Raw genomic sequence first — 20,507 nt, forward strand, 5'->3', positions numbered from 1 at the left:
ACTTAAAAACTAAACTGGGAAAGTACAATTTTCAGTCATAAAAAGTCAAAATAAGGAGATAAGTCAATGAGGACAGCGACTCAGAAAGAACCAAGAAAAATAAAAAAATGAGATTATAGGTCTGAGGACAGTAAGTTTTAACCAAACACACCTGATAACAAAAGTGGAGGAAAGTGGGTAATTCTTTTTAAAGAACATAATATTGCCGACCGAATGTCATCTAACTAAAACTCCAAGAAGACAACTTCAAAACAAAAATGGAAAGGCTAAGAAGAGTTGAGTGAATGTTTCATGCCGATCCATTTTTAAAATCGAGGTATTATCTCCTTGCAGTAAGAAATTGTCAAGGAATAGGCGATAATTGGATGCAGGATGAAGGCAAGCATGATTTGTAACTGGGAATACGTAGAGAGACATAAGGTAGTTAGACAAGACAAAGCCTAATTAGTGGATGTGTGAAAGGAGTTGTAGGCTATGTGAATTTAATTCCATTTGAGTACATTTTTATTTTATGTAAATTGCATTCTGGCATAAAGTTTTTCTTATGTTTTAATATGTTTTCAATAATCGATGAGGTGGAGCAGTTTTGTGTGTAAAAACTCACTTACATGAACCTGAGTTGTGGTTTTTACAAAGTATCCAGTCCTTTGTTGAAAGCTGTAAACAAAGCACATTTTACGTGCTAGGCCTAATGGTCAAATGTTTATAGTCCCTCATTATGGGGGTGAAGGGTTCACATAAAATAATGATGGTAAAACCAATAAACAATAAATAAATAAACATAACGTCTTAAAAGTTTTGATCCTTGGGACTTTAACTGAAATAGGAAAAACTACCCCTGTTGGGCAATAGTCATGCAAATAAATAAAGGAGGAAAACTTTAGAATTGCTGAAAGTTTTTGGTTGCAACTTAGGAAAAATCACAGAAAGTCAGTTTTGGTGCTCGAGTTTAATAATTAACTATTATAATTAACCCCAATAAGACATCCAACAAGTTTCCAAATGGATAGACAGAAGACAAAGCTGGGACTCCGTTACAAATTCGAACGGTTCATATCCCACTGTCCGTCATGCAATAACTTGTTAATGTGGGAGAAGGAGAAAAATCCCCTGGGCCAGTAAAAACACTAAGACGACAGGACATTCCATTTGGCCGACAACAAACAGATGCAACCAGTATCATAACACCAAAAGTGTAGAAAAAGCTGTTGAAAAATAATAAACAAATGCCTGGAAAGATAATAAAAGAAAATTAAAAGAAAAACTGAAATATTAGAGACCTAATGAGGGCCTATGGCACATCCTAAAGAGAAAAAAAAGTCTTTGCATAGAAGAGAAGTATTGCTAAGGCAAGTGGTGTTTATTAAGGTCAGTTATTATTGAAATCTCCATCCAAAAAGATGGAATCAGGATTAAAGAAATGGCAGCCGAAATAAAACACAGGAGAGAGTAAATGGAGTTTTATTGTTGCTGATGGCCACCAAGAAAAAACTGCTGGGCTGTTCAGTCTGGGGAGCCATATGTCAATGGCAATAAAAAATCAGCTAAGGAAGGGAGGGGAAAACCTGAAAGAAACCTAGAAGATAAAAGGAACTATCCAAAACTATTGTGACAAACCTGACCTTAGTAGCTGTCTGATTGCAGTTGGCACCAGGAAGGTTCCTCAATAAATAACCATAACCCTTCATGGATGTCCCGTATGCCCTAACGAGAAAAGCTACCTAAAAATTAGAAGCCAGAGCCGTCAAAGAAGCCTTCATTCAAACAAAGAGAAGATAGGCTAAATCAGGCTGAAGAATAAATTCTACCCCGGACTAATCTAACCTAAATAACATAATGATAAAAAGTATGGGGACAGAAATGACCAGAAAGCCTGAGATCAGGCTCTTATTCCGGGCAAATAGAGCAGGTTAAAACTGCTCCCTGAATGAAAATAAAAATACCATCGGCCAAAAGATTAAGCAAATTATTTATTAAGAAAACAATGAGAAATATTTATCAAGGTAACATGTTAGAGGAGTTGAAAAACCGAGGTTGGAGGGAAACCTGCCTAAACTGCCTGGAAAGATAAGCATTCCAATTTGGTGGCATAGGACTAAGATGGAGTTGATCACCTGCTAACCCTGAACGCGTGATTGACTGTCATGTAAGTGCTTTGGCCCCGGTGGGATCTGGTGTATTTGTATGTATATTATGTTTTGAAAACTATTAATACAAACTGCATTAAAAGCCTGGGAAAATGATAGGATGGAAAGATGCCCCTGTGATGTCTTGGATTTGAACGGCAAAGCAGGTGTATTTGCCCTGAGGCGTAACAGACTATTGGGACAGCCTCTTCCAGTAAGGCCCTGGGTATTTAGATACTGAAAACTATCTGTGAGAACAGACAAAGTGAATGAAATAAACAGGAAGAACATAATATCTTCAGGAATAAAGAAATTAGACTCCCCTAAATTTGCTTCCGCCCTGTTCCCCACATGACTACTCCTTTCTAGAAGGTATATGTTTTCTGCTGGAAGAACATTTCAATGCACCTGGAGGGAAAAGGTCAAAGGGTGTCAAACCAAGTGTTAGCAGGTGCTTCCTGCCAGTGCCTCCTTTGAACAAAGTTCCAGTCCCAGACTGGTGGTTCTTCCATCTCCCTTTGGTGTAACTTTGGGAGTAACTTTGATAAACATACCCATTTTCCTGGTGGAGGTGGTTTGGGCGAATTAAAAACGGCCTCCATTGCTGTGTACCAGTCTCCCCTGAGTGAGAGTGGTTCTCCAAAATGGTTCTTTTAATCAAGTATTAAATCGAGAAAACAAAAAGTAGAGTACCTACTAAGAACAGAAATAGTTGGCTGGATACGTAAAGAAAAGTTGGAAATATGGCATTAGAGGTAGGAAAAGATCGAAACAGTGGTCATTCAACATTATTTGCCAACATGGTTGTCTGGCACAACTTCCAGGTCGGGTCAAGCTCTAGACAAATGCAATCTGGATCCCCTTAATGTATGAACAGCCAAAGGCACCCAGGTGTCTGGCCTTCATGCGGTAGCTGTGGCATATGTTGCCTATAGAATTGAATACAAGAAAATAATGCTATTCACAATATTATAAATTCCCCAAGAAAATCTAATCAAAGTGTTAAGCCCGACCAAAAAGTACAAAGTTGGCTCAAAGTCTCAAAACCTGGTCTCCTGCCGCCAGCCGTCCTGATCGTTAAATGGAAGGAAAAATATGTGTTTCATGAAGTTCCTGGCCGTTGAAGAATAACGCAAGATATCAGACATTGGAAAACCCCCATGAGCTGAGATTCATCAACTGTCCTTGATCGTGTATCTAAGGGAACTAGAGACAAAAGATGCATGTAATAGGGAAACTTCTGAATATGTTCCTGGACCTGAAAGCTAACTACCGGTTAAGATGTTAAGGATCTGGTCTGTAGAAGATGCAGAATGAAGGTGAAGGAAGAACATTTGTTGGCCACTGTCTTCCAACTTACAAAAATAGAAAACAACTTCTGGCCTCTGCCCCTCCTCTCCTGTGGTTTGAGTGGAATCCCAAGAACCAGATAGAAATCCATCGCGTCAACCGAAAACAAGGCTGCACCAGTTAAAAATTAACAGTAACGTAAAGGGACTGCCTCCTTCTGAGGAAATTCTCAATATTGGATCATTTGGGAGGTTAAGGGTAGGGTGCTAAATTAAATGACCCCTGTTTTAATGTATTAATGGGAGAAAAATAAAACAGAAAATTGTATTGATATAATGTTCCCAAAATAAAAATTCCTGCAAAAAATGTATTCAAGGCAGATAAAAAGGGCTTCCTTTTCGTGTAGTGTGCTCTTCTATGTTTGTGGAATGACCGAGGAACCAGGAACCAGGAACTGGAACCAGGAGGTTCTTCAAGTTGGTAGCTAAGAGACCTAAGGCAAAGCGTCTTTCTGTATTTTGGGGTGAGTGGGTCTTGTCAGGCTGCTGGGTCAGGCTCGGGTAACAGGGCTTCTCCAGCCTGGGTTAGTCTAATCCCAGTCAGGCTGATCTAGATGAGGCTATCTTGCAATGGGAAGGCTATGCTGGGTTGGTCAGGCTACCTAATCTTTGGTCAGGCTAAGTTAGCTTAGTCTGGTCTGGGAGGCTAAGATTCTCTGGGCTTGCCGAGGCTATGGAACCGATTCGTTTAGTTTGGGTCTCACGCTTAGTTTGGGTTGCTGGGCTTTGGCTTCTTGGCCTCAGGGCTGTGACTGGTTCTGACCTGGTCTTTTTGATTTCTTAGGCTACTTGAAAACAGTTAGCTCCCAGTCCTGGGAGTTGCAGTAGGTCAGCCTGTTCTTGCTATGAATCTACAGCAGGCCTATGTTGGCTAGAGGCACAGGGTGAGAGAAAGCTGGAGACCTTGGTTTGATTAGGTACCGAGAGGCTATTCGGATGTCTTGATACTGCCTACCAGGTGCTTCAGTTGCTTCCCCAACCTTAAACTCATCCTTGTGTTTGAATCTTGGGGTTTGAGCATCCTTCCTAACCTTAACACGAATTCCCTAACCATAACTTTCCTTCCTTCCTCAACCTCTGAAGGAGTTTGGAGTTTGGGAAACTAGCTTTTGAGTTCACAGCAGGTGAGTTCCGCCTGTCCAGTTCCAATTGTTTCCATCGATCAGCTCGGCTTTGCTCAGCTGTTGGCTTGCCCTGCCCAGCCCAGCCCTGGTCGTGTTCTTCTGGCTTTTTCGCTTTTTTCCTCCCAGTCCACAAGCTTGAAAGGTGATTATCAGTTTTTATAGTTAAAAAGTTCAGTTGGCTCTTCAAAGTTAAAGAACAGGTTTACAGTTATGTACAGGGTTCTCAGATTATACAGTTGCATTTTTTCTGTCTGATTTTCCCAGTTATAGCTTTTACGGCAAATAATATCTTTACAGTTTTGTGTTAATGTATCTCCTTTGGTTTTCTATCGCCACCTTTCACCCTTGAAGAATATACACTGGTCTTCTGGCAAATAAGGTAAGGGTATTTATCTTTCTCTCTACTTGTTCTCTTTTCCTAAGTTAAAGAACAGGCTTCATCATGGCTGACAATGCTGAGAGGCTAAAAGTGTCGACAAACAGTTATAGAATCGTTTTTCAACTTTGTTTCATCTGTCGAGCATTTGAGGGTACTCGTTAGTGTTCTCTGTGGAACATATATAGCTCAATTAGCCAGATGATTCCCAGTTGGGATGTATTGGTAGGCTTGAGCTCGGTCTCGAGTTTGAGTGATTGGGATGGAAATGCTCTCCACTTTTGTGATAATATTCACGAAGAGACTGCTCGTCTGAGATTTTTACCATCTTTCTGTTGTCTCCTGCACAACAAAATTGGTAGTTTTCTCACTCCTTTACCAGACCCAGGGGCTGCTACGGTGAGGCATGCTGTTTTTTTGGGGGGAACTGATATCTACGTTTTTTTCCTACCGGATTGTATTTGTCTGTTTTAATACACAGGGGTTCACAAACATTGCTCACCCTGAGTCACAGACAAATGCTGAAGTCTTCACCTTTGCCTGACCTGATTCCTCTGCTTCCAATTTTCAAGAAGAGCTCCCATTGGCCCAACCTCATGTATCAACTACACAAGAAGCGGTTCTTCAAGCAGCACATCCCTGTGTGTTCAGGACTGGGAGACCTTCCAGCTTTCCTTGCAAGCATAGGCTTTCTCACTGAGTGGCAACAGATATAGCTGGATATCTCTTGAAGTCCTCTGCAACACTGTCCCAGGGACTGGATCCGTCTTCGCTGGTTGGTGTCGTTGACAGAATTTCTTCTCGGGTCAGAATCGCTCTTCAAGTCTGAACTTCCTCGTCTTCTCCGCCGAGGTTTGCATCTCTCCCTTTCATTTGTGAAGAACGTAGGCCCTTACGACCTAGTCTTCTATCTGAAGTAGCCTTCTTCTCCTCAGTCAAGATTTAGCTACGAATGAGAAGCTTCTTCGGATCTTGCTGTCCTAGGGAACTGTTCCCTGGGTGGCATGTGACCCTCGTTTAGGGTTCCTGTCCCTTGCTCTGCACAGCGCCCTTCCTTCATTGGATAGAGATGTGCCCTCTTAGGACCATCTCTCATCTTTCCCTGGCCTTAGGTCGTTAAGATGGAAGAACAGGTGAAGGGATCAATGCCTTAACTCTCCTAGATGTCTGTCTGGATTCCAAATTGTTTCTGGCCATCTATTGTTGGGTTTGAATCCTTCCTGTTCCCCTCCTCCTTGGACTTTGTATCGATGATCCAGATCAGCCGTTGCTTTGTCCTATTAGGGAGCTGTGGTACTTTCTTGAAAAGGCTTGACATTTAACCTGGATGTTGTCATACGTTTTCATTGTGGGTATCTCTCCCATTGAGGAAGTGTCTTCTTCCTTCTTCAAGCGATTCTTCTTACTTGGCTTCTGGCGACAATGATTTTCCCTATTTTTTGAGAGCTCACGAAGACAAAGGCTTGGTCCATCCCTTGCATTCCAGAAGTTTCTGTCGGTTTGGAAGCAAGATGTGGTCTCATAGACTGCACTCTTGTCTTCCTATGGTCTTGCCAGGCCCTTGGATCATTTTTTCCTTGGTCCTGTGGTGGCTGCTCAACAAGTTGCGCTTTTCTTGAGCGCTCCTTCAAGAGGACTAGTAGCATCTCGCCTAAGTGTATGGTTCTGGAAGTTAAATGGATACCGTTTGTGTGTGTGGTCTCTCTTCCTCCTCCTTCCCATCCTCCTACTTTCCTCCTTCCCTCTGAGAATAAGACAAACCGTTATAATCTGGATCTGACATCTGATGCAGATGACTCAAAGTGCACCACCTTCTATTTTTCTTCTAGAATCATAGAAGAACCCTGCTCCTTCCTCTAGCAAGGGGAGGAAGGAGAGACTGGCAATAAGGAAACTCTATCTCTGGTTTTTTCCTTTCTTCAATCCAACTATAAATTCTTGCAGGAAGGCTTTGCATGAGTTGCACGTTTGCCTCACTCATGCGAAAACCTCCTCAGTATCTGACATTTGATCCCAAATGCAGTTTACTACACTTTGATCATGTGCAATAGCATTCCCAGGATGGCCAGCATACAATAACTTAGCTCTCTCTTCCTGGTCTTTCCAACACATTTAGAATCGATTCCCACAAGGGGTCCCCACCTAGTTGAATAAAGTTCTGAGGTCAATTACAGGTTAATTACAGTCGACTGCCAAAAAGTAACTTGTTCCGACACTATACAAACCCTCGGTCCTTTACATTAGGATTACTTTCAGTCATAGGCTGGAAATGGCCGTTGAACTTCAAACAAGGTTTGTATGTTAACTACTGTCCGGGAGGTGGGGTACCGCAATTTGTAAACATTCCAATTTGCTTTCGGCCGTCGTAGCGCTCGGGTCGTTGTTCTTTGCTGCTCTCTGCCTGACCCTCATTTTTTCTTTTTGGTTGGAAAATTCTTGTTTTTCTTCAGTTATGGAAAAGCCATCTAAACCCTCCTATCCCCAGCGTGTGTCCCGGGGTAGGGGAAAAAAGTGTAATTCATTTAGATCTGGAGTCGGCGTGGACCCGCCCGTTTCTGTACATCTTGCAGGAGGCGTGTGTGTTCACGGACGATACTTGTAGTGAGTGTTGTTTGTGGTCAGGAGCAATGGGGGCAAGTTCGAGGGGAGGCGACGCAAATTGTTAACCTACCAAGGGAGTCTGAGGGAAATCGCTGATGACTTGGTGGCGAATGTCGGGTTCATTTCTCCTCCCGACTGAACTTCCCCTCTTATCCCTCTCCCTCAGGTGAGACTCCCCCCCTTCCTCTTACGTTTCTTCGTTTGTGGAAGGGCGCTGTGAGAGTTGGACCACGATATCCTCTCGAAGTCTCTTCCTGTTCCGGAGGGGAGTTTTCCTCCAGAGCTGGTGGAGGCTTCTTTCTAACCCAACTCTTGCTTAGGTCCTGGACTGGATAGCCAGGCGATGAATCCCAGCTCTTCCTGGCTACACCTGGGCCTACCTGGCTCGGCTCTGGAGGGATTGGCTCCCCTGCCCCCCCCTCCAGTCACGACCCACATGGCAGTGACAGCCACTACGACAACCGTCTCCTACTCGAGGTTCGTCCAGATGCCGATTCCAATCTTGAGCATCTGGACACCCAAGTGTCGGCGTCATCCGCGTGCCAGCACGCTGTTCCTCTGCCGCCTGGCTTCCTGGCTTTTCACGCTGCCTGGCTCCTCCTACATGGTGATGTCATCATTTCCATATGTGACTGTTGCTGCCCCTGTTGCTGACCATGGCCTGTTTTCGTTACACTTCCTTGTCGACTCTCCCGCCCGCCCCTTCGTCTGCTTCATCCCCATCCCAGCGACCGTGCGCCCGACTTGATCTTCACGCGTGGGAGGGTGGCGCCTGCATCCCTGGCCCGCCCACTTTGGTTCCTGGCCAGCGCGCGCTCTCTCTGCCCAGGCAAATGCTGGCCGAGCTCGCTGTCGCTGCCCAGGATGTGCCTTCTGCTGCAGGAACAGCAGGGCAGTTCCTGCTGTTCCTGAGTGGCGGCCTCGCTTTCCTAATCATCTTGGGTTTGACTGCTTTCCAGGTTGAGATGGTGAAGAAGAAGAAGAAGAAGAGGTCTAGGAAGGCTGGTCATCGTCTTCATCTTCATCTTCGTCGTCTTTGTCTGCTGTTCATTCCTCTTCTCCTTCCCGAGGCTTCGGCCAAAGAAGAAGAAGTCTGCCTCTCCCCCCAAGAAACCTCGTACTGAGACTTCTAAGGGTCTGCCTCAGTTCCACAGGGAAGGCAGTGGGATCTCTCGTCGGCTCTTCCCGATCCTCGGATCAGGGCCTCTGGCATATCCCGGCCCAGGGGCACCGGGAGCCAAGGGCATGCAGACCAGGGTTGGCACTCCCTGCGCCTAAGAAACCTCCTGCTTCTAAGGCCAGCGAGTCGCGTCGGACACTCGTTCGTTCGAGTTGCTCCAGTACCGGGTCCCCAAGGAGACTCGGGCACGGTCTGATGCAGTGGACACTTCGCGTCCAAACCAGGGCCATGGCTCGAGAGAGGACGGGGCATGTAGGTGCTCCGCCTCTTCCTGCTGGCACTCCTTCCAGTGCCAGTCAGGTTCCTGGACAGTGTTTCAGCCCAGGCTGCCCGAGAGAGACAGGGAAGAGTCCCCACTCAGTCTTCCCGGAGGCTCGGCCTCGAAGAGAAGTCTGGGGCGCGTCAGAGGACAGCGCAAGCTCGAGCCAGCCAGCCGCGCCTCGCTCCTCCCAGTCCCCGGCCACGCCTCCGTGCGCCAGCCTGGCTTGGGAGGCGAGTGCGCAGCTCGGCTCTCGCGAGCCACTCCATTCTCCTCGGGATCGTTTCACCTGGGCTGAAGCGGTCTCCTGGACCTGGGAGCCTCGTCATCGCCGCGGGTTGGTGACCGCTTTCGCCGCTGCCTCTGCTGGTTCTGCCAGTAAAGGCAGTGGGAGCGCCCAATCTTCTGCGCCTGTCCCCTCCGCCCTGGTCTCCAAAGGGGCGCGAGTCGGAGAGGAGGAACTCTGGGATTGTTCTCCTCAGAGTTCTACTGCATGGGGGTATGCACCTGGCTGGTCCTTGGCTCGACCAGTCCCTACGCCTGCCTAGTTCAGGAAGGTCCTCAGGGGTCTTGAGTTCTCCCTCCTGCAGGGAGAGTAGTTCGGGAGACTGCACCCCTGGAAGGACTCAGGGTCCTCTGCCCAGGATGCGGACACCCCGAAATACAGAGGACTTTGCTGAGGTTATCGCGCTGATTCGTCAGCACAATGACCTCGGGAAGGGACCACGGCCGTCTGTGGATCGTCTGTCACGCCTCGAATCCTTCTGGGGACCCAAGAAGGAACCCAAGGCTTCGGTGGGGCTGCCGTGGTCCACGCTTGCTGAGGGGGTTCTTGATCAGGTGAACGGTCTTGTGTCCGGGCAGGACAGCTCGCTTTGAGCGAGCCGCTCGGACAAGCTTCTTCCCCCCACCCTCTGCCTCATCAGAAGCGTTTCTACGCACCAGCAGAAGGGGCGTTGCTGACCAAACAGGTTGACCCGGACCTGACTCGTTTGGATCCGGGTCTGTCGTTGCAGCAATTGACTGCAGAGAAACATTACTCTCTCTCAGCAAGAAGCTGCAACCATGGAAGCCACTGCCATGGTGGCCTTCCAAGCAGTCTCCTGGCTCGATCTGTGGTCATTCACAGTATCGAAGGTAGCTGCTTCCTCAGGCGCTATCGTACCTGGGGAGGACTCCGCCTTTGGGAGACTGTGCCAGTCTGGAGGTAGGGCCATTTCCTACCTCACCCACCAGACTGCAAACCTGTGGGCAAACCTAGTGCTAAAGAGGAGGACGCTGTTCTCTCTTTTGCCAGGTCCGTAGGTCCCGGAGTCAGCTATCACCCTTTGGAATAGACCGTTGCTGGGTTCTCCTCTCTTCCCCAGGGAGCTGGTGGGCCTTGCCGAAAGTGGACAAACGTTGTGCCCGATGACAGCGACCGGCTTGTTCACCAGGCAGTGGCTAAGACCTCCGGGTCTTCTCCCCCACTGCAGCCAGGTCTTCGGCCAGGCTGGCGTTCCTCGGCCCCTAAGAAGTCCCAGTCTTCGAAGGGGTCCCAAGCAAACACCAGCCTTCTTCTTCCTCGAGAAGGGGTCACTCCCGCTCCTTTCAGCCCCCTTTCCATGCCGGTAAAGGGGGCAAGGTAAGAAGAAGAAGGGAAACGCTTCACGGCGTTCCCCAAAGCTGCCGAGGTGGGGTTGCCTGTCGAGCCATTGGGCAACGTGGCAGTGACTCGGAGGCGGAGACTGGATAGTGGATGTCCTTCGGGAGGGATATCTACTGCACCGCCGAGTCTCGGCCTCCCTCACCTACACTCCGGTCCATCTCCAAACTTATCTACCAGGTTTGTCAAGCTACATCGCACTACAGCAAGAAGTGCAAGCCATGCTGAGCAAGAGTGCTGTAAGTCGTGTCGAACCAGTCTCCAGGCTTTACAGCCACATCTTTCTCATAGAGAAGGCCTCAGGGGATGGAGACCGGTCATAGACCTCTCTCCTTGAACAGTTTCATTCAGGAGACTCGGTTCACGATGGAAACAGCGCAAACTGTGCTGGCCTCCATCAGGAGAATGACTTCATGCTTACGGTGGACTTGAGGGATCGTGTTTCAGATACCCACCCATCCATCCTCGCGCAAACACCTCCGCTTTGTCCTCGGGAAGTCGTTCTTCCAATTCAGAGGACTTTGCTTCGGCTCTTGACCGCCCCAGGTGTTCACGAGTTTTCTCTCTCATGTCAGCTTGGGGCCCATTCGCATCGGGATAACGTCTGCTGAGGAGGTATCTCGACGACTGGATCTAGTCCCAGCGACTCTCGCTCGCTGTTGCTACAGGACAGGGATCATCTCCTCAGAAGTTTTGCCGGATCTGGGATCATGGTAAATCTGGAGAAGTCAGATCTCACCCCCAAGCAGAGGACAAAGTACCTGGGCATGCTGATAGATACGGTGGCAGCGAAAAGTCTTTCCCCGGACTCTCGTATCCAGCAAGTTCAGGCAGGCAGCACAGTTGTTCCTGTCACGGCAGGGGCAACCAGCTCGGCAATGGCAAGTCGTCATCGGTCACCTGTCGGCATTAGAGAAACTAGTACCTCACGGCGTCTTCACCTGCGGTCTCTCAGTGGAGACTAAAGGAGGATTGGTCCCAGTCCCAAGACCCCCCAGTCCTTCCTCATTCCTCTTTCCGAGGAGGTGAGAAAGGGCCTTCACTGGTGGTTGGACGACAGGAACCTCTTAATAAGAGTATCCTGTACCCCCCCTCCGGACATCTTCTGTTCTCGGAAGTCGACCGAGGGATGGGGCGCACACCTGGAGGAGTTGCTGACTTCGGTTCTGGCACCGAGGCGACAAGCACCTGCACATCAACATCCTGGAGCTCAAGGTTCCCCCCTCCAGGAGTTCCAGGATCGAGTGATGGACACTCCGTGGTACTGATGGCGACAATACCTCGGGTCTTAGGCATCGTCAACAAGCAGGGGACTGGTGTCCCACCAGCTTCATCAGTTGACGGTGTAGGTGCACGAGTGGGCTAGGCTCACCTCGGTAGAGCTGTCAGCCAGGTATATTCCAGGCAAGAGGAATGTCGTGGCAGACAAGCTCAGCCGCCAGAGACAGGTGGTAGGGACCGAATGGTCCCCATCAGGAAATAGCGGAAAGGCTGTTCGACCTGTGGGGCGTCCAGCCATCGATCTGTTGCCACCCGGCACAACAGAAAAACTCAGGTCTTCTGTTCTGTCGTTCGGACCCATGGGCCGGCTTGCGGAGACAGCGTTCCAACACCTGTGGGACAATCTCCTGCTTCGCCTTTCCCCATTCTGTCTGATTCGCCATGTGATCAGCCCGGTGATGATCACCCTTGATCTCAAATGACTCTGGTGGCACCCAAATGGCCCCAGGCCATTTGGTACCCAGACCTGCTAGCTCTCCTCTCCGAGGCACCGAGAGAATTCCCCTGGCCCAACCTTCTGCGTCAACCTCACGAGCGGTTCCACCTGGCAGTGCATTCCCTGTGTCTTCACGGCTGGAGTTATCCACCATCTCTTGGGCGAGAGGTGCCTTTTGGCGCCCGAGCAACAGAGATGGCAGGATACCTCAGAAGATCCTCACTGGCGGTATTGACCAGGAGAAAGTGGTCCGTCTCCTGTGTTGGTGTCGTTGAAGGGACTATCTCTCGGTCGGAGCTACTGTTCAGCAGGTCGCAGACTTCCTCGTCTTCCTTCGCCGAGAAAGCTGTCCGTTTCAGCTGTAAAGCTGCACCGCCGCACTTGTTAGTCTTGCGGCTGAAAGGAGTTAGACATCTCCTCCTCTTTCGAGATTTCTCTACTCGTGAGAAGCTTCAAACGGTCTTGCCAGCCCAGGGATCTCAGGCCCTGCGTGGATGTGACTCTCGTCTTAAGGGCCTGACTTGTGCACCGTACGAGCCTCTTAAGAGAGTCGTCAGACAGGGGATCTGACCCTCAAGACCGTCTTCTTGCTTGCCCTGGCATCGGCGAAGAGGAGTTGGCGACTTCACAGACTTTCCTTTGATGTTAAACACTCGAGGGATGGGGATCAGTTACGCTCGATTTCATCCCGGTTTCAGGTGCGGCAAGACTCAGAACCCTTCGGTCCCTGGCCTTGATGGTTCGAGTCCTTCACGATCCTCCCCTAGAGGACTTTGTAGGTAATGATCCAGACGAGATGCTACTGTGTCCTGTTAGGGTGCTGCGGCGCCTGTCTGAAGAGGACTCGGCACCTCCGGCCTGAGTGTCGATGACTCTTCATTAGCACTGGCTGACCAAGAAAGAAGTGTCAAGCCTACCATCTCTTTCTGGCCGTGAGGATAAGGAGAGCGTGCTCTGCTGCAGGAGAAGTGACACGTGCGGCCGTCCGAGAGCTCACGAGGTCCTAAGCATTGGTCCGTCCCTCGCATTCCAGAAGAATATGTCGGTACCACAGGTGCTGAAGGCAGGTGTGTGGTCCCAACAGACTACCTTCACCTCCTTCTACCTCCGGGATGTTGCAACAAGTCCTGGACACTTTTCCTTGTTGTCCTGTGGTGGCTGCTCAACAAGTTGTGGCATCCAGCTCCCTAACGGGGGCAGGTTGCATCTCGCCTATGTTGTACGGTTGATTGGGAGAATGAATGTTGGTGAGGCCTCTTTCTTTCTCCCCATCCTGGCTCTCTTCCCACGGGCAGGAAGCGGGCGTGCTGTTACAAGCTGGACCGGGGATCGAGGCAGGTAAGCACATAATGGGGAGCTCCCGTTCTATTTCCGTTCAGGTTAATAGAAGTAACCCCACTCCTTCCTCTTGCAAGGGAGGAAGGAGATCATGACTTTTGAGACAAACCCAATGCTTGTATTTGCCTTATTGTCATCCGACGTCAAATTCTTCCTAGCCTACTTTGCATGAACTGACGTTTCCTCTTTCATGCAAAGGGACCCAGAAGTCTGACAACTGATCCTGCATTTCCTACAACCCAATCTTTTTGTCAGAGGCAGTTTTCCCTTCCCGATCTTTTTGTCAGAGGCAGTTTTCCCTTCCTCGCTCTTACGACCAGGAAGGGAAGACAAGGTGGTGAACTCCAGTCAGTTCAGAGAGACTTTATCAGATTCCTCCCTCCAATCAGTAAGTCTCCTAATGTAAAGGACCGAGGTTTTGTATATTGTGTCGGAACAAATAACAATTTTTAAAAAGTAAATTGTATTTTTCCTAACTATACAAAACCCGAGGTCCTTACTGTCTCCCACCTCATGCCACCCCTCAATCTGTACCTGGGCGAAGGCAAACTGGAATGTTTACATCCGGGCGGCGGGTATCCTGCCTACCTGACAGTAGTTAACTGCCTAACCATCTTGTTTGAAGTTAAGCGGGCGTTTCAGCCTACGCCTTGAAAGTAATCCTAATGTAAAGGACCTCAGGTTTGTATAGTTAGGAAAAATACAATTTACTTTTAAAAATTGTTATATTAAATTCTTGATATGCAACCAAAATGCTGTAGGAAATGTCAAATTCCAGGTTAATTATAGAAGGCAAGTTATACTATAGTTCTACCAAACTTAAGACTACTGCTGCAGCTTGGTTCCAACCAGTAGCAAACTGGAATATTTAGCGCCTTTTGTATGTGATTTTGTTTACTTTTGTGTCTTGTATATGTTGATATTTACAGTTTTGTCTATACATTTAAGCTCATCCCCCAAGGGGCTGTTACTAAACACCTTAATCCTGCTAAACATGACACACGTTTTGCACATAAACTGATAATTACCAAGCCAGAGGGTGTAGTCTTCAGTTTTACCCCATAATTGGCCTATTAAGGGACAACATTCAGAAAGTTGGGTGTTTGGGTGGAGGAAAGCACGAAATGAGAGAACTACAAGATATATTTGTTTCACCCCCTACAAGCAGAAGTAGGTTTTTTTTATATACTGTACTTACCAAGTAATTACACAGCTATAGTTTCCACTTGAACAGCAGCTTAGATTCAAAATTTTGCGGGTAGCACTTCAGTATACTGTAGATTGGGTAGGTGATCAGCCTGTCCCACTAACGGAATATTGGAATGACCTAGCAAGCAGTTTTCATTATTTTCTAATTATTTTACTGGGTTGCGATGGAGGATTCTTTAAATCAACTATGGGAATGTATGTATTGTAGCCTTCAAACTGAAGTTTTTCAGGATGAGTTTTTTCTTATTTTGTTGTACGTTGATCAGAGTCATCATCAAGCCACTGGTAAATGACTCCATTTGCATTTATGTTTCGTTTACCGGTTAGGCTTCTGGCGCCGCCGATAATAGTTTTGTCTTAAAAATAAATCTTGGATATTACGACATTCCATTATAAAAGTAAATTGTATGTTACACCTTTTCATTAGGCCATAACTTTGGCAATTAATGAATTATTTTATGGCTATGAACTAGTAGGGAGCCGCCGACAATAGTTTTGTTTTTAAAAGTAATTCTTGAATGTTATGACACTCCATTATAAAGTAATTGGTCTAGACATTCCATTATAAAATAATTGGTCTATGTTAGGCTTTTCATTAGGCCATAACCTTTGCAATTTATGAATTGTTTTACGGCCTTAATCTATTAATGAGCTATAGATAATAGCTGTTCCGACACAGTATACAAACCATCGGTCTCTTTACATTAGGAATTACTTTCAGCAGAGCTGGAAACAGCTGTTGAACTTTCGAACAAGGTGGTTAGGCAGTTAACTACCGTCATGGAAGCGGGAGTACTGCCTGCCTGGATGTAAACATTCCAATTTGCTTTCGGCCATCATGCGCTGCAGACGTGTTTCTCACTCTCTGCCCTGATTGCTGTTGAGCTGTTTTCCCAGTGGGATCTTTCTTGTTTTGATGTATGTCCTCGGGTGGGAGGAAAGAAGTGCAATAGCTTCTGCTTGCATATAAATGTGGACCCACACACCCTTTGCTCCACCTGCAGAGGATGTGTGTGTTCTCTTAACTCTCCTTACTCGGAGTGTTGTTCCTGGTCTGCCGAGCAATGGGCGAAGTTTGAGGGGAGGAGGCAGTACCAAAGGAAGCCTGCCAAGGCGTCATATGAGGGTTATACGCCCCCGATGACTCCCTTGGTGGCTAACCCGTCGGGATCATTTCACCCTCCCAGCATGCCTCCCCTTCTTGCTGCCTCTCCTTCGGGTGAGGACTCCCCCTCACCTTCTTCACTCGCTTCATCAGGTGTGGAAGGCTGTGGGGGAGTGGATGATCAGGACATCCTCTCTGTGGCCTCTCCTCACGGGGGGGGGGGGAATTTTTCCCCCCCAGAGCAAGTAGAGCTTCCTCTTTTGACCCGATTTTTCCTCAGGTTTGGTGGTGGAGGCTTCTCTCAGTGGGCAGGTTTCTGACCTCACATCTACCTGGCTGCACCTCAGTCTACCTGGTGTTCCATCATTGGAGGGTCTGATCTCTTATCTGTCCGGCACTCCTGTGACAACCCGTGCAGCTGCCACTTCCACCACGTCAGCCGTCACCATGACGTCTTTTGCCAAGCTGCCTGTAACAGTGGCCTTGCACCTGGGCACCCAGGTATCAGCCGCTCCTGCTGCGATTTCCTGACTCTCGGCCCAGCCTGGCTCCTGCTCTTGCTCCACCCGTGCTCTCTACCCATGCACCTGCTCCTGGCTTCCCTGGCTCTCGTGCTGCACCACCAGCCCCAGTAGCTGCTGACCCAATCATCGACGTCCCACTGCCCGGGTTGCGCCTTCTTCCCTGGCTCCTGTGGCTGCTCCTGCATCTTCTGCTGCTCCCTTCTGGATGGGGGACCTGACCGCCATCCTGAAGATGACGACGAAGAGGTCTAGGAAGGTGTCGTCGTCTTCATCATCTTCGTCATCCTAGTCATCTTCTTCTTCTTCTTCTTCTTCTTCTTCTTCTTCTTCTTCTTCTTCTTCTTCTTCTTCTGAGGTTCGCCAGCTGAAGAAGAAGAAGCCTGTCTCCCCCCCCCCCAAGAAGTCTCACCCCGAGACTTCTAAGGGACTGCCTCCTTCCACAGGGAAGACAGTGAGGTCTCTTGTCAGCTCTTCCTGGCCCGCAGGCCAGGGAACCGATTCGTTGACCCCCGGGTCAGTCGTCTCAAGAGCTGAGGGGTTTGCACTCCTGCTGCTGTGCTGAAGGAGTCTGCTTCTAAGGCCAGCTCTGTCAGACACTTGTTCATGAGTTGCACCGAGTATCTGGGTTTCTAAGGAGACCTGGGTACCCCAGTCTGGTACCGGAGAGACCTCTCTCTGTACCGACGCGGGCACAGGACGGGAGAAAGAGTCCGGACAAGCAGGTGTTCTGACTCTTCCTGCTAGCACTTATACGAGTGTCAGGCAAGGTACCCAGGAAGGTGCGCCAGTGTCTCGAGTCCGGACACCTGGCGAGACGGGGAAGAGGTCCTCTACTCAGTCTTCTCGCGAGGTTTCTGCCTCGAAGAAGTTTGGGGCCCGTCTGGAGGACAGCACAAGTTCTCACCAGCCAGCCGCGTTTGATTCCGCCCAGTTCCTTCAAGGAGAGAGGTACAGGAGTTTTACGCTTCGGAAGCAGCGAGGGTCTTCCTCTTCAAGTTGTGATCACCCTCGTTTCTTGGAGAACTTTGCTCCAATTTGTCAATGCGAGGATCCCTGGGACAGGACCGCGGCTCCCCCAATGAAAAATCTTCATCACTTGCAACCCTTGCAGCTCCTGAAACGGTCAAGAGTTTCGGGGGCCGCTGCAGTCCTTGCTTGTGAGAGCATTCTCAGCCAGATGAATACTTTTCTTTGGACAAGGTGCTCATTAAGGTCGAGACACCAAGCTCCTCCCCTACCTCGACAGAGTACAAATTCATCTTGCCTCGGAGGGTCTTGCTGACTGCAGGTTGTTCTGACTCTGCTTCACCTAGACTGGGTTCTCTCTCTGCTTCTCTTTGCCGTGAAGGGTATTCTCTTATGCAATGAGAGGCGGTGATCTTGGAGGACACCTGCTGGGTCCTCTAGGCAGTCTCCTGTTGGATCCATGATCCTTCACTTTTAGGCTTTCTCTCCTTGGATGTGACCATTCCTGGAAAGAACCCTGGCTTCTGGAGACTGGTCCTGTCCAGGGGTGGATATTCCTATACCAGACAGCAATCTGTGGGCAGTGCTGGTGCTAAGAAGAAGGACTTTGTCCTAATTCGGATCTCTGGTTTCGTAAGTCTTGAGTAGGCTCAGCCTTTAGGAACGAACCTTTACTTGGTTCTGCCTTTCTCTTTCAGAGATTTGCCAGATACCATGGTAGTCAAGGTTCGTACCAGTGCACTGCCTTGTCCTTTGGACAACAGCCAAGACCTTTGGGTCTTAGTCATCTCGGCTCAGCCTTGAGTTCAAGCCAGCCCCCTCAACTCCTAAGAAGTCCCAGGCTTCGGAAGAAGATCGCGGAACACATAGCCCTCTTCTTCCCTTTTGGAAAAGTGCACATAACTGTGTCTCTTTCCACCCTCTTTTCCATAAGGGAGGAGGGTGGAAGGGAAGAGAGAAAGAAGTATTGGCCGGGCAGAAGTTCTCCTACTGCAGATGCCTGAATGAAATGACACTTATAGAGTCTCTGGACCTGGCAGCGACATTGCTGAGACCTGGGAATGGATTCCTTCAGGAGAGGTATCTATCTCCATTGGGTCTCAGCCATTCTTTTCATCAAACTTCCATCCTGCTTCCTCTCCCGTGCTCCCGATTTGGGAAATGCCAACCCGGCTAGAGCTAATCCTCTTGGTATCTTGTCATCTTGCAGAAGCTTCCCCATGAAGGAGAATGGAGGAGGCCTGCTTCCATTCCTCCATCCTTCTTTCCTCCTCGAAGTGAGAGGAAAGAGTTGGGTTAATGCTTGATTAAAGGAACCTTCGCCCCCTCAACTAGGGACCACCTTGACGTGGTGAGGGGGCTCTTGAACCCCAGGAATCTGTTCCCGGGTTTAAGTCCAAGAATCCTATATGGCATTATATATTTGTTTGGATTAAGTTATGTGGAATTTTCCACTGTTATTAAAATTTATTGGACCTGATAAATAGGAAAAGATATCATAGCTGGGAATGGGTTTATATCCGAAGCTTAATAGTGAGAAAATGTGATAGAACCATCAACTACCCGATAATGTTCAGACCTGAGAGTTATCAGATTGATAGCTCAAGGGCAGAACTATTCTTAAGGGCTAGACCATGGATTCCAGGGGGCGGGGGGTCTGGTTCTAGGGATAGGACTCTCTGCATTCTATCCGGTTTGTCCATAGCATGATTAGGGTGGGGATGATTGTATTCTTGTAATACTCTCAGTCCTACCAAGCGGGTTTGGCTTACACTTGGGCCACTCTAATCATGTTGTGCCATCCCCCTGTGGGGTAGGGTAGGGAGATGGACATTTGGGAGTCAATTCTCACTTGTGCCATTAGTGGAAGAATAAACTCCATGAAAGGCTGGTGATATCTTTTTAAGATTTTCAGGTTTACTTTTTTTTTTCTCTCCCCTTAATCTTTATGACAATTCATTATAAGGATATAAGTACCCCTGGACCCTTTGATGGTAGTGACTTGGCACAGTTGACAACCGCTGGAACCTCATCTAACAACCCGTCTTTAGAAAAGTCAAAACAAAATCAGAATGTAATAACACTGGAACCATATGCTCCAGTACAGAGGAAACCAATAAAAAGTAAATACCGTCTTGACCCAACCTCGTCTCACTTTGACTCCCTCTTTGGGAGCGGAAGTTGGCCAAAATTCCTGACCTTAGAAACAGAGAAGAAAATATCGGCATTGAAATTAGAAAACTTCCTGTTTAATCGACATTCAACTACTGAAGTGTCATTCAGACAAGTAAAAGAACAGATGTGGTTGATAGAAACCACAACAAGAAATCAGTCAGAAAATTACTTGAATATAAAAAATATTCACAATGTAAAAGTACATATAAAAAGACATGACAATATGAACAGTGTGCAAGGTACCATAGTACTCCCTGATAATGATGAACCAATAGAAAAGAATATATTGCTGGATTCCCTTAAAAAAAGTTACAACAATATACAAGATTGCGAAATATACGACACAGCCAGTAGACGGAGTGATGGTAAAACACTGAGAATAGCAAAGATAAAATTTTGAAGGCCATGAATTACCTTAAAAATTAAAATCTTGGGCCAAAGCAGAGAACTGAGACCGTATGTTCCAAAACCACTACAGTGCCAAAACTGTAGTGTGTATGGACATACAAGGAAAAATTGCCATAATACATATGTATGTGCATACTGTGGTCTGACAAACATGACACACAGTGGAGTGTGCAACAAAATGCGTGAACTGTGGACAAAATCACCATGCAAGATCTAAGGTGTATGTATTATATATACAATACGGAATTAAAATTACTTCAGGAAAGGACAGGAATGCCTATAAAAGAGGCCAAATTAGAATTAAAGGTTAGAGGAATGCATTATCCTGCTAAGCAATGAACTTTTTCTACAGTAATAAGATCAAACAATAAAACAAAAATGGAAATAAATAAGAGTAACAAAACC

General features: G+C 47.8%; 1 long non-coding RNA gene across 1 annotated transcript in view; it reads left to right on the top strand.

Annotated features, from left to right (window-relative positions):
* The first annotated feature begins 307 nt into the window (after positions 1–307).
* Positions 308–20,507, top strand: part of LOC136836556 (uncharacterized) — a 109,095-nt gene continuing 88,895 nt past the window's right edge. Inside the window, exon 1 of the long non-coding RNA XR_010852426.1 lies at positions 308–378. This is a non-coding gene — a long non-coding RNA (uncharacterized lncRNA). The remainder of the gene's footprint in view (positions 379–20,507) is intronic.

The sequence above is a fragment of the Macrobrachium rosenbergii genome, chromosome 56 (assembly GCF_040412425.1).
Source record: "Macrobrachium rosenbergii isolate ZJJX-2024 chromosome 56, ASM4041242v1, whole genome shotgun sequence".
Lineage (NCBI taxonomy): Eukaryota > Metazoa > Arthropoda > Malacostraca > Decapoda > Palaemonidae > Macrobrachium > Macrobrachium rosenbergii.